Source organism: Panthera uncia, chromosome B4 (genome assembly GCF_023721935.1).
Source record: "Panthera uncia isolate 11264 chromosome B4, Puncia_PCG_1.0, whole genome shotgun sequence".
NCBI lineage: Eukaryota > Metazoa > Chordata > Mammalia > Carnivora > Felidae > Panthera > Panthera uncia.
Window position 1 is genome coordinate 88,700,279 of NC_064809.1, and position 14,199 is coordinate 88,714,477.

Consider the following 14,199-nt stretch of genomic DNA (forward strand, 5'->3'; position numbering starts at 1 on the left):
TTTGGCTCTCTTGCTGAATGTTAACTGACCCTATATACTGGGGTTTAATTATGGACTCTCTATTCTGTTCCATTGGTTTATGTGTCTATTTTTTGTGCCAGTACCATACTATGTTTATTACTATGGCTTTGTAGCGTAGTTTGAAATTCGGGACCATGGTACCTCCAGCTTTGTTCTCAGGACAATTCTGGTTATTTGGAGTCTTTTGTGGTTCCATGCAAATTTTAGGATTGTTTCTTCTATTTTTATAAAGAATGCTTTTGGTATTTTGACACGGATTGCATTGAATCTATAAATGGCTCTGGGTAGTATGGCCATTTTAACAATATTAATTCTTCTGATCCATGAATATGGGATGCGTTTCCATTTGTTTGTCTTTTTCAATTTATTTCAGCAAAGTTTTGTAGTTTTCATTTTATAGATCTTTCATTGCCTTGGTTAAATTTATTCCTAGGTATTTGATTGTTTTTTTTTTTTTTAATTATGAATAGGATGGTTTACCTCTTTTTCAGATGCTTCATCATTAGTCTAAAGGACTACAACTGATTTCTGTATGTCAATTTTATGTCTTGCCACTTTATTGAAACTGTTGACTAATTCTAACAGGTTTTTGACTGATTCTTTGTGATCTTCTATATATAGGATTGTATAATCAGCGAATAACAAGTTTTACTTCTTCCTTTCCAATTTGAATGCTTTTTGCCTCTTTGTCTTGCCTACTTGCTCTAGCTAGGACTTCCAGTACTATGTTAAATAGGAGTGGTGAGAGTGGCTATCCATGCTTTGTTTCTGATCGTAAGTGCAATGTTCCATTTCTCTCCATCGAGTATAATGTTAGCTGTGGGTTTGTCATATATGGCCTTTGAAGTATGTTCCTTCTCTGCCCATTCTGTTAAGGGTCTTTATCATGAAAGGAGGTTGTAGTTTGTCAGATGCTTTCCTATGTCTGTTGAAATGATCATGTGAGGTATTACATTTATTGATTTGTATGTCAAATCATCCTTGTATCCCAAGGATAAATCCCATTTGGTCATGATGTATAATCCTTTTAATGTATTCTTCAAATTGGTTTATTAATATTTTGTTGAGAATTTTTGCATCTATATTCATCAGGGATATTGGTCTATGATTTTATTTTCTTGTGGTTTCTTCATCTGGCTTTGGTATCAAAGTAATGCTGGCCTTGTAGAATGAGTTTGGAAGTGTTCCTTCTCAATATTTTGGAAGAGTTTGAGGAGGATTGGTGTTAATTCTTTTCTAAATGTTTGGTAGAATTCTCTGGAAGCCATCTGGTCCTAGAGTTTTCTTTGGTGAGAGCTTTTTGATTATTGAGTCAGTCACTACTAGTTATTGGTCTGTTCGGATTTTCTCTTTATTCCCGATTCAGTTTTGGTAGGTAATGTGTTTCTAGAAACACATCCATTTCTTCTAGGTTATGTAATTTGTTGGCACGTAATTGTTCTTAATAGTCTCTTATGACTCTATGTATATCTGTAGTATCAGTTGTAATGTCTCCTATTTCATTCCTAATTTTTTATTTGAGTTTTCTTTTTCTCTTAGTCTAGCCAAAGTTTTGTCAATTTTGTTTATTTTTTCAGAGAGCCATCCCTTAGGTTTACTGATTTTTTTTTCTATTGCTTTTCTCATTTCTACTTCATTTATTTCCATTCTGAGCTTCATTATTTCCTTCCTTCTTCTGACTTTGGGCTTAATTAGTTCTTCTTTTTCTAGTTCTTTAAGGTATAAAGTTAGGTTGTTTATTTGAGAGCCTTCTAATTTCTTAATATACACATTTATTGCTATAAACTTTCCTCTGAAAACCACTTTTGCTGCTTCCTGTAATATTCAATGTGTTGTGTTTTCATTTTTATTTGTTTCAAATTGTTTCTTATTTCTTTTTGACCCAAAGGTTGTTCAGAAGTTTGTTGTTTGGTTTCCACATATTTGTAGATCATCTCACTTTCTTCTTGTTGATTTCTAGTTTCATACTATTGTGGTCAGGGAAGATAGTTGGTATGATTTCAGTCTTCTTAAATTTGCTAAGATTTGTTTTGTGGCCTATCATATGATAGGTCCTGGAGAATGTTCATGTGCACTTGAGAAGAATGTGTATTTTGCTGCTCTTGGATAGTATGTTCTGTATATGTCTATTAAGTTCATTTGTTCTAAAGTGTGATTCAGTTCCAACATTTCCTTGTTTTCTATCTGGACAATCTATCCATTGCTGATGGTAGGGTATTGAAGTCCCCTACAATCATTGTATTGTTGTCTATTTCTCCCTTAAGACATGTTATTAATTCCTTAATATATTTCATAGGGGCACCTGGGCAGCTCAGTTGGTTAAGCATTGCTCAACACAGAGCCCAACGCAGGGCTTAAACCCACAAACCATGAGATCATGACCAAATTCAAGAGTCAGACACTTACTTAACTGACTGAGCCACCCAGGTGCCCCAGATTGCTGTATTTTCTTGACATTGACCCCTTTATCATTATATATTGCCTTTTTTGTCTGTTGTTACACATTTTGGTTTGAAGTCTATTTTGCCAGATATAACTATGGCCACACTCACCTTCTTTTTAAAGATTTCCATTTGTTTGGAATATCACCTTCCATCCTTTTATTTTGAGCATGTGTGTTTCTTTAGAGCTAATATCAGTCTCCTATAGGCAGCATATAATTGGGTCTTGGTTTTTTTGTGCATCCAGCCACTCTGTGCCTTTTGATAGGTGAGATCAATCCATTTACACTTAAGGTAATTATTGATATGTAAGGATTTACTACTGCCATTTTATTTTTTGTCTTCTGGTTATTTTGTTTCTCCATTGTTTCTTTTTCCTTCTGTTTCTGTTTACCTTTGTAAATTTGTCGTTTTCCATATTGATTTGCTCTTTCTCCCCATTTTTTATGTTTCATGTCTCTACTCTGGATTTTTTTTTTTGTGATTACCAAGAGGTTTACATAAAACATCTCATTAATAAAATAGTCCTTTTTCTGCTGATAGAAATTTATCTTCTTTTGCCTATAAAGTTTCCATCCTTTTACTCTTCCCCTTTTATATTTTCGATGTCACAAATTATCTTTTTATGCTGTGAGTATGTTACCAAATTGTAGTAGCGATGGTTATTTTTAATCTTTTTTTTTATAACTTTTATGCTATAGTTGAGTTTAACATAACATTCAAAAAAAGAGTTACAGTTCTAATTCTGTCTGTTTTTCACCTTATCAGAGTTTTGTATACCTTTGCCTTTTCAGCTTGAACAACTCCTTGCAACATTTCTTATAAGACAGGTCTAGTGGTAGTGAACTGCTTCAGCTTGTGTTTGTCCGGGAAAGCCTTTATTTCTGCTTTATATCTGAAAGATAATTTTGCCAGGTAGAGTATTCTTGGCTGAAAGTTTTTATCTTTTAGTATTTTGAATATGTCATTCCATTCTTTTCTGGCCCAGAGAGTTTCTGCTGAGAAATCTGCAGTGGCCTAATGGGAATACCTTTGTAAGTTACTACCTTTTTTCTCCTGGCTGCCTTTAAAACTATTTCTTTATCATTGACTTTTTATACTTCTAATATAATGTGTCTTGAAGATGGGATTTTTTTTTGCATTGAGATAGCAACGTATTTTATTAGCTTCATGGACTTGTATGTCCAGTTCCTTCCCCAGATTTGGGAACTTCTCAGCTATTATTTCTTTAAATATGCTCTCTGCTCCCTTCTCCCTCACTTCTTCTGGGATACACATTATTCTTATGTTGGCTGCTCCAGTGGAGTCAAATAGTTCTCAGAGGGTTTCTTTACTTTTTAAAATCTTGTTCTGTCCCCTCTTCCACTTGAATAATTTCTATATTTCTATCCTCAAGCTCACTAGTTCTCTTTTTCATATGATTGCTTTATATCCAATGCATTCTAATGCATTCTTCATCACATTTATTGAGGTGTTCAGCTTTAGAATTTCTGTTTGATACTTTTTTAATATTAATCTCTTTGGTAAAATACTCCTGTTTATCCCTAAGATCGTTGTGTTAACTTTTGAATTTTCTTGTAGCTTGTGGAATTTCTTTATAACAGCTCTTCTCAGTTCTTTATCAGTTAGGTTGCAGTATTCCATGTCTTTAGGTTCAGTTGGTGGAAAATTGTCACTTTTTGTGATACTGTTTTACCATGGTTTTTCATGGTGTTTGACGAGATGTGCCTCTGCTTCTACATCAGAAATAGGGAATACCTTTCTTTTTTAGGCATGGTTTTGTTTACTTTGATTCTAGCAGTTTCAATAGGCGGTAGTTTAGAACCTTCCTTTTGTTTTCCAGAAGGTGGCGCTATAGCACATGTTTTTGGTTTCTTTTACCCAGAGCTGACTCCCCACTAATGTTGGCAGCAAATATTAAAAGGAGGGGGGTGGGGAAGGAAAAGGTGGCAGCAAAGGAGGAGATACGTGTACTGAGCACTTGGGCATTAGGTATGCCCACTGCCCGGTAGGGATATTCTCAAGGTGGAAGGATCCCAGTGGTCCATGGGCAATCCTCTTGACTCCTGGGGCAGATAGCAGGAGAGATTTCCTTCAGTTCTTTGTCTGCCTACTTCCTTTTCCTTTCCTTCCCCACCCCAGTCACTGCCATCTCTTCTCAGAGAGAGCAAGGGGTCCCTCCAGCTGTAGGACATGACCAAGCAGACCTTCACTCGCCACCTTTACCCTCCACCTCCCTTGCTGGAAAAGTTCTGCTGGCTTACTGCTGGTCAGCTGCCACCCTCTCTCTGCCATCACTACGTTGGCTGCTGTGGGCTCCACTGCCATTTCCCTCACTCTGCCACCTCCTCTGCAGTCCAGTGGATCTCTCAGGTGTCCTGATGTGCTGTGCAAGGGCAACTTTTTTTTTTTTTTTTTTTTTCTGTTTTGGATGTCTGAGTAGTTGTAAATCAGAGAGGACAGAAAAAAGGAATGACTTACCCCACCATGATGCTGATGTCCCAAAGAAATGTTCTAGGTAATGATTCTAAATCTCTTTCATCCAAATAAAAGTAATTAGAACTACTTTAAAAATCACATTGTGTCTATCAGAAGCAAAGGCATAAATATTATAGAAAATTGGTTATGTAAAAAAGTCCCAACCCAGTTTCATATGATGACTATCTGAATTATCAGTCAAATGTTAAGAAGACATTATGTCTTAAATGGACTTTCAGGTATGCCACCAACCAACCTGGAGTATTAATTATTGTTCATCTTCAATAATATATCATTTAATTTCCATTATGTCGTAGGTGTCTATTTTCATCCAGCATTGAACATTAATTAGTCTTTCTACCTGGCTAAAGTTGACATTAGCTCAAGTTCGAACTCAGCCCTCAGCGTCTGTGCATATGTGTTTGATTTGCTGAAACCCGGCATCATGGGGTTTCAAACAATTATTCATTTTACTTTGGTGCTATTAACCATGTGTGCATATGCAAAGTGCACTAGCTATATGAATGGTCATATGCAGGGAAAAAGAATATCTAAAGAAAGAAAGAAAGAATTTGAGCCTTTAAACAATAAGTAGTGTTTGTGCTTAAAAACTTATAGAATAAGGAAATAGGACTGAAACAGATGGATTCTTTTTCTGTGACGTAATGTTAATCTCACCATTTTCACTCAGGTGAAATTTTCGCCTACGGGTGAGTTTCCTCCCCAAATCTTGGAGAATTGGCAAGCATGGCAATGAAAAGTCAACTCACGAGACCGTGTATTCCTTTGCCCCACCTGTGTGTGGCTGTTCACTTTAGAATGCCTTATATCCCCAAAACATGGTCATCTTCTATAAAATAAAAATGCCTATGAAATGCTATAACTCAGGAGCACATCATAGTATCATTTTAAGACTAACCGTAATTTTGACATTACCCCCACACTACATCTTTTTTTGTTTTGATTTGATTTTTAAGCTTAGGAAAGAAGTGATACTCTTCTCCTACATCAAATCGTCAAATTGCTTCCTACATCCTTTTTTCCCTTCTATCTCTACTCTCTCATTTTCCCTATTAGAAGGAAAGTAATCATGACTATGCCCCTCTACACTTAAAATTCCATTGAACATAAGAGATTGCATTGAACATAGAAAAATAATCTAAAAATAATCTAAAATTGCATATTGTATTCTAATATCTAAATCTGAAAATCTAAAAATAATCTAAAAATAATCTAAAATTGCATATTGTATTCTAATATCTATGTCTTTGTCTCCCCCATTAGACTCTAGGCTTCTTGAGGCCAGGAAACGTTTATTATTCATTTTGTGCACCCAGTCCCCATCTGATGTATAGTTTCTCAAATATCAATTAGGATTTGATAAGCCAGTAAATACCTTCATCAGATTATAGATGGTTGGCTTTTGAAGCTAATCAGGACACTGAAATTTTTAAAGGGTCCCCTGTTGATTTTTTGCCCTCCGTTCTGGAGGTGTCTGAAAGGCACCAGAAGGTCGACTAAGACTGCTAAGCATTGGCCCCCAAATCTTTTTTCATGAGAACTGCTGTGGCGTTGCCATACACACCCAGGCTGATGTTAATAAACACTAGCTAGAGCCGATTGCGCCTATTCTCATTCTTGAATAGATGAAATGAGCCCAGCCGCAGTGAGGACGCTTCGCTACAGTAATCCAATAAATACTTTTAAAATGATGCTTACTTTTGTCTTTTGCATTAAAGTCTAAGAGTGAAGCCAAGTAGAGTATAAAATAAAGAACACCTCCCCTTCCCCCCAATACCAAGCAGAAATTCCAGAGATTTTGCCAAAACTCCCCATAGATTTATCACTTCTTAGGAGACTTTGTACAGAGAACTACAAAATCTCCTTTGCACTATAAGAGCCAGATGTTGCTGTCAAATTGTAACCATCCGGGGCTACATGTGTACACACGTTGCATAGTCATCTCTAACTGCACACAGGAGGCACAAGAAATAGAAGTTATGACCTAACTCAAGCTTTTTCTAAGCTGGCGGGAAATTGTCACCAGCTAGTCGTGGTCGGTGGTTTCTGTGTACTAAGGCCTCCCACCACAAGGGGGCACAATCAATCTCAACTGAGGAAGCCATGAAAACAAGACTTCCCGCCCAAGAAAAGTGGTATGTGCAACAGAGATGGGATTTGTATAGCTGTAGCCGAGTCGCATCCTCACACTGTCACACCAACATTTGATCTGAAATAAATTCTTCAAACTTTAGACACCCCAGGTTCCTATCTAATTACAAAAAAAAAAAAAAAATCTTAGGTAAATAATACGGGATCGCTTGGCGTTAGAGAATACTCTGAACTCAACTTCTTTATACTGGTGGCAACAGCTGAAGTTGACCATTCTAAATTAAATTACAAGTTACATGTTGTTTCCTTTTAGAGCTTTCCTGGATAGCCACCCGGAATTGTTATATACAGAGTATTCCAGCCGTTCAGTTTCAGTGAAGAAGTAGAATTCAGAAGGGCCTGTGTGGGTATGAGAAGAGGTTAGCTAGATGGTCACAAAGGCCGCCATGGTAGACTGGGAGAACAGCTGCAGAATAAACGAGAAAACTGGAGCACCACCCTTAGGATAGGCAAATCCCCCCTTTCACCAGACCACAGAGTCTGGCAGAACTTTGGCAAAATAAGCATCAGGATCAGGAGCCAGGGTGGAGCAGCATGGGAAACTGAGTGCAGGATCTAGGTGCACAGAAAATGTAAAAATCCACAGTACTTAACAGGCTACCAGAGCCTAATGACAAATCACAAAAATTACAAGGAGAATGGTCACCTCACCTTGAGTCTATTGGGCCAAACTATATGAAATTGTTGCCGTTTCACTGTTTTCGACAAACACAAATGCAAGTTCATATGGTTCAACCTAACAACAGTCTAAATCATGTGAGTGAACAGGATTGCTCTGCCTCTGTCTATCTTGGTGATACAGGTCTGATGGAGGATTTGCATCTGAAGATCGGGGACCTTTATTTGACCTTCCCTGGAGCTCTGGTGTTCCACTGAGGGACTCCAGGGGCATCTTAGAGGGCCAGGAATGGGTTGGAGTGGATGTCATGTGAATGAGGCACTGATACTCCTGTCAGAAGGACCATTTTCATTTTGTCTGCTTTCTGTTGGGGGATTCCACTTACGATCTGATTTGTAAAAGGAGAGGGAGAGGTTTTCATGTCCTAAAAAAAAAAGGGGTTCAAAACCTGTAGAGCATGTTCATTTTGTTAAAGGAACCCACATACAAATCTTGACATTCTAGAGTACTGAAGTTTCAAAACTATGAATCCAGAAGATCGTGAGCAAATGTGTTGATACATCATTTCATGAAAAGCAGGAAAGAATTTTCATTCTTGATGATAGTACTCTCCCTCCAGTTGGGTTAATACCATGTTCAAAGAAAATACATCCAAAATGGCATTGTGAAATTTCAGAGGGTGAAAAGCATATTTCTCAGCACAGAAATGGAAATGAATCTTGGGTAGAGACAGAAAGAATGGTCATATTTTTGCCTTTAAACTATTGGGGACAAGGGTGTAAAAGGGTATTGTTCAAAATACAAGTCAAAAAGCACTCCCATAGGCATGTACACCACATGACTTGCATCTCCTGCTGGCCCTCATGGCTCATGACCATATTTGGCGTGTTTATGGAGAAACTGGACAATTGCCTGTGTAGAATCTGGGCTGTGTCTACTTATTGAATTTGTGTGATACTTTTTACTACACATAACCAATTAATTTAGTCCAGAAAGCAGATGAGGTCATTGAGCAGTAGGCCAATTTAATGAATGAATTCAATCTTACTTAATGAAATTTTCTCCAAACCGTAGGGATGCATTCATCAGTTTGGGCAAAATATGAAGGCAGTTGTACTTGTGTGGTTACAATTGCAGTCATAAGCCCCACCCTTTCAACGTGCTGACTTAGGCATAAAGGACTCTCTGGAAGTCTAGGGGTGCCTGGGTGGCTCAGTCAGTTGAGTGTCCTACTTTGGCTCAGGTCATGATCTCACGGTTAATGAGTTCGAGCCCTGCATCAGGCTCTGTGCTGACAGCTTGGAGCCTGGAGCCTGCTTCAGATTCTGTGTCTCCGTCTCTCTCTGCCCCTCCCCTGCTCGCACTCTGTCTCTCTCTCCCCCTCACTCTCTCTTTCTCAAAAATAAGTAACTTTTTTTTTTTTAAGGACTCTCTGGAGGTCTAAAAACAAATATCTATCTAGCAAACGTTTTAGTATCCCATATTTAATTTAAAAATTTTTAAAGCTAAACTTACCTGTGAGATGTTATTTGGGGAGAAGTTAAAGTCCGCTTAAATGTCTCACAGAAGAAATGAGGGTTTTAAAATTCTCTTTTAGTAAACAGCTAGGGGATCTGTCTTACTCTAAACTGCCGTGAGAATGAAAAACAATTTACATGAAGAGAAGATTGTGCTAGGGAACAGAAGTACCTCTTGATTGAACAACGGTCTTATGATTTTCAAGCAAAGTGGACAAAACCTCCTCCCACTGGCTGGCAAAAACGAAAGATATAATTAGATTAAAAATCTGCTGCTTACATGAAACCAAAAGACCCATCTGTACAAAGATCCAAACGAAGGGCTATTTTCTTTCAGAGGTTAACTTAAGACTTTTTTCATAAGGATATCCTCACTTTATTGCACACTGAACCTGATTTTTTAAAAAGTTAAGTTGGTAAGCCCAATTCCAGCCTCATCTCATTTACTGTTTAGATTAGTACTAAAAATGAGCTACTAATGTCTAGGTCCTTTGTTATGAAGGATTTTCTTTCAATGCCTACTAGAAAGGTGGCTTAGCTGTCTAAGTATCAGCTTTAAATACCTAGACTCCCTGGAACCATAGGCTGGATTCTCAGAAGGGCTAGGGAACCCCTTAATTATTCTGAAATAGATGGTGTGGCAGGCCATGTCCTTTACAAGTGTCTTTCTGTAAAATCTCAAAAACCAAACTACTCTGTGGACATTAAAAAATCAATAACTGTTTTCCTTTCATTTGGAGAAATACTGGTTTGCCCTATGATCTCCGAAATCTAAAAGTATGTGCTTTTCATTTAGTATCCTTTGTGATTTCTTAGCATGCTGTATCCTACGCTACGTACAAACTTTAACAATAATATTTGTTTGTGTAAAGACGGTACTTTGAATTTGGCTGAGCTAGTGCGATGGAAGGATGAGCCTGCAGAGAACCATACTTTGGAGCCCATGTGGTGAGAAGAGGGCCTTTCTTCATCTTTACGTGATCTGTTCTATGGATGGGGTCTTTTTAGTTCTCACGGTTTGATTTTAACGTTGTATTAACCCACAGCATTCCTTCGAAGTCCTTTGTAGTCGCTGATGATGTCATTTCATTCTGGCTGGAAAGCTGTCTTTTACCTACTGTATTTTAGATGTTTAAATACAACGGCCGAACGAGAGATTTGCATTACAAACTTTTTGAAAGGTGTAACTATCTCTTAATAACATAAAGTAGCCCAGATTTCAGGGCACGAAGGGGTTTGCACACCAAGTCGACAAGGTGCCCAAGCTGTAGGAACTCATGGGCACGGACTTATTAAAAACAATCAGCAGAATCATCCAAATGAGCCACTATAGAGGACTTTGCTAATTTGTTCGCTAGAACAGTCATTATGAAATCCATGCCTTTGGGGCGCCTGGGTGGCTCAGTCGGTTGAGCGTCCGACTTCGGCTCAGGTCACGATCTCGCGGTTCGTGAGTTCGAGCCCCGCGTCAGGCTCTGGGCTGATGGCTCAGAGCCTGGAGCCTGCTTTTGATTCTGTGTCTCCCTCTCTCTCTGCCCCTCCCCCGTTCATGCTCTGTCTCTCTCTGTCCCAAAAATAAATAAACGTTAAAAAAAAATTAAAAAAAAAAAAAAGAAATCCATGCCTTTAAAAGGGACTTCTTAGACCCTCCACACTTGATAATAAAGGCAGACTTTCCAGTGGGGGAGAGAGAATCAGCTGGAGCTTTGGGACCTAACTCTTGTCCTCTGGTAGTCGTCTGGAGTCTTCAGGACTGGAGTCGCCTGGAGTCGCCTGTGGAACCAGAGCTGGGCCCTGCTGGGGAAGCCATGGCCTTCCTCTGGCCCTGGTGGCAGTGGGGAATCCTGAGAGATCCCAAAGAAGAAGGTGAATCTGGAGTTGGAAATCAAGGCCATTCTCCTCCTGGATTGGACCTGGATTTGAATTTATTTATTTATTTACTTATTTATTTTTGGTTAAGGAAGAAAATGGGTTTCCTCGGAGCGTTTTACAGGGTATTAAAAAAACTAGAAGACCCAGGTTGTTTTAGCTTGAGAAAATGATCTCCGGGAGGTTACTTAAATTCCCTATTTACCTCAGTTACTTTAGTTACCTTAGTTTCCCTGCGTGGGGGCGGAAAATGGACATAATAAGGCTTGGGACCTCCTGGTCACAAAGGGGCAGCTGTGAAAAATAGAAAGGATTTTGGTTTTTATGTGGGAAAAGCATGTGCAAAATATTACTCATGTATTGAGGTGCAGGAAAGTATCCTGCCGGTCACACTAAAGATTGATATGCGTAGTTGACATTATTCAATTCTTAAAGAGATATACGGCCGACCATGTTTCTGATGACAGGAATCCTAAGGGGCAACTGTTTCCTAGGTATCAACACTTAGTCCTAAGCTAGGAGATACTTCAAGGAAGATAAGAGACTTGCAGTTTGTTTGGTGTCTCCGAAGATTGCCAGACTACGGTTTGTTTCCTTTCCCTTTTTATGAATGGCTGTAGTATTATGCTTCCATCTGCATTTTCTATCCAAGCCATTCATAAAAAAAATAACAACCAAACAAAATAACAACAACAAAAAACTTTCTCGGCACGGTCTGGAGCCATTGGGTGCCAGAGGCTGGGAAAACATGCTGGCAGCCGTAACCCCAACTGGCACTGAGCGCATTCAAGGGTCTGTTTGTTTGGTGGTCGGAAAAGTATGAAGTGCTGTGTGCAAGGGCAGCTGGGAGAGGTTCTGTGACACGGGCTAGGCCGGGAGCCAGCACTGGCAGAGTTTCAGACATTGTCTTTCCCCTCATTGAAGTGTCAGGACCTAATTCATGGAAAATTGGGTGAGTTGGCAGCCCTTTCAGAGGATTTCATTGAGCCCCGCAGTGCGCAGAAGCCACATGAATGCGGGATCTTCAGCCAAAAGAGGAGGGGAACTTCTGGGCAGTAGAAACCAGTCAGCCTGCAAGAATGCGTGGGGATTTGAAGCGGTTTGGGAGTAAACATGTGTACAGGTGTAATCGGTGGGAAGAAAGAGAAGGAAGAAAGGGTCTGTCCTGACACATGGCTCTTCTGAAATGAATACTCTCTTAGCACACACTTTTGGACCCTCAGAGGCAAGAAGTCCTAATCACGTTTGGTTCAGTTCCACTTGGAGAAGACATCGTCTCCATACCTGGCTTTTCATGATGTCATCTCTCCTGTGATTTTCAAGTCAAAGGGCAGAATTTTTTTTCTTTTCAGTAAACAAAAGTATCTTGCCATTTTTAAAACTGTTTATCTCGTCCATCCAAAAAAAAAAAAAAAAGCTCTGATGATCTTTATGTAACATGTTTAATACGTCAGCCATAGGACAATCGCATCGTCACAGAAATTCCGAGAGGAAGGAAAATGAATAGGAGCTGTATGCCCCCACGATATAGTGAATTTACCCTAACTTCTGTCATTTGGGAGAACTGTAGAAATTTTATTTTTTTCATCTGTGCCACGAAAGTGCGTCACTGGCCACATCAGAGTGGCTCGGTTGGACTTGCAAACCGTAGTGATAGGTACATAGAAGAAGTAAGGCTCATATTCAGGTGTGAAAGTGAGTACTGGAAGTCATCCATCAAAAAGCTCGTGCTTCAAATCCCAACTTTACAATACCAAAGAAAGATTTAAATATCTTTCTAATATTCTAATTATTGGAAAATTCATTTAAGCTGGGTAGAAAAAACTTCCCTTAGGTGTTTCACTCAAAAAAAAGAATTCTAGGGGCGCCTGGGTGGCGCAGTCGGTTAAGCGTCCGACTTCAGCCAGGTCACGATCTCACGGTCCGTGAGTTCGAGCCCCGCATCGGGCTCTGGGCTGATGGCTCGGAGCCTGGAGCCTGTTTCCGATTCTGTGTCTCCCTCTCTCTCTGTCCCTCCCCCGTTCATGCTCTGTCTCTCTCTGTCCCAAAAATAAAATAAACGTTGAAAAAAAAAAAAAAAAGAATTCTGGGGGCGCCTGGGTGGCTCAGTCGGTTAAGCGTCCGACTTCGGCTCAGGTCATGATCTCGCGGTCCGTGGGTTCGAGCCCCACGTCGGGCTCTGTGCTGACCGCTCAGAGCCTGGAGCCTATTTCAGATTCTGTGTCTCCCTCTCTCTCTGACCCTCCCCCGTTCATGCTCTGTCTCTATCTCAAAAATAAATAAACGTTAAAAAAAATTTTTAAAAAAAAGAGAATTCTGTTCTATATACGTAATTAGATACAGATATAGATAGAATACAATATTCTGCAAATGAAACCATCAAGAAAGCAAACAAACCCACAGGATAGTAGAAAACATTTGCAAATCATATTCTGATGGTACTCATATCCAGAACATATAAAGAACTCTTAACTCAATAATGAAAAGACACATTTGAAAATGGGCAAGAGATCTGGAAGATACTTCTCTAAAGAAGATACATAAATTGGGGCACCTGGGTGGGTCAGTAAGTTAAGTGTCCGACTTTGGCTCAGGTCATGATGTCGCGGTTCGTGAGTTCGAGACCCGCATCGGGCTCTGTGCTAATAGCTCAGAGCCTGGAGCCTGCTTCGGATTCTGTGTCTCCCTCTCTATCTGCCCCTCCTCCACTCCCTCTCTCTCTCTCTCTCTCTGTCTCTCAAAAATAAATGAACGTTAAAAAAAAAAAAGATAAATAAATTGCCCATAAGCCCATGAAAAGATTTTCAGCCTCAATTGTCATTAGGGAAAAATCGGATCAAAACCCCAGTGACGAACTTCACACCCAGTGGGATATTTATAACGAAAAAGACAGGCAACAGCAAGTGTTGACAAGTATGTGGAGAAATTGGGACCCTCATGCATTGCTGGTGGAAATGTAAAATGGTGCAGCTGCTTTGAAATACTGACAGCTCCTCAAAAAGTTTATCCTAGAGTCACCTGTATGACCCAGAAATTCCACTCCAAACTACCCAAGAGAAATGAAAACATGTCTCCACTAAAA

General features: G+C 39.4%; 1 protein-coding gene across 2 annotated transcripts in view; it reads left to right on the top strand.

The window, feature by feature from the left end:
• The window catches only part of HMGA2 (high mobility group AT-hook 2), a 138,376-nt gene that overhangs the window by 111,694 nt on the left and 12,483 nt on the right, over positions 1 to 14,199 (top strand). The gene's annotated exons all lie outside the window — the stretch shown is intronic.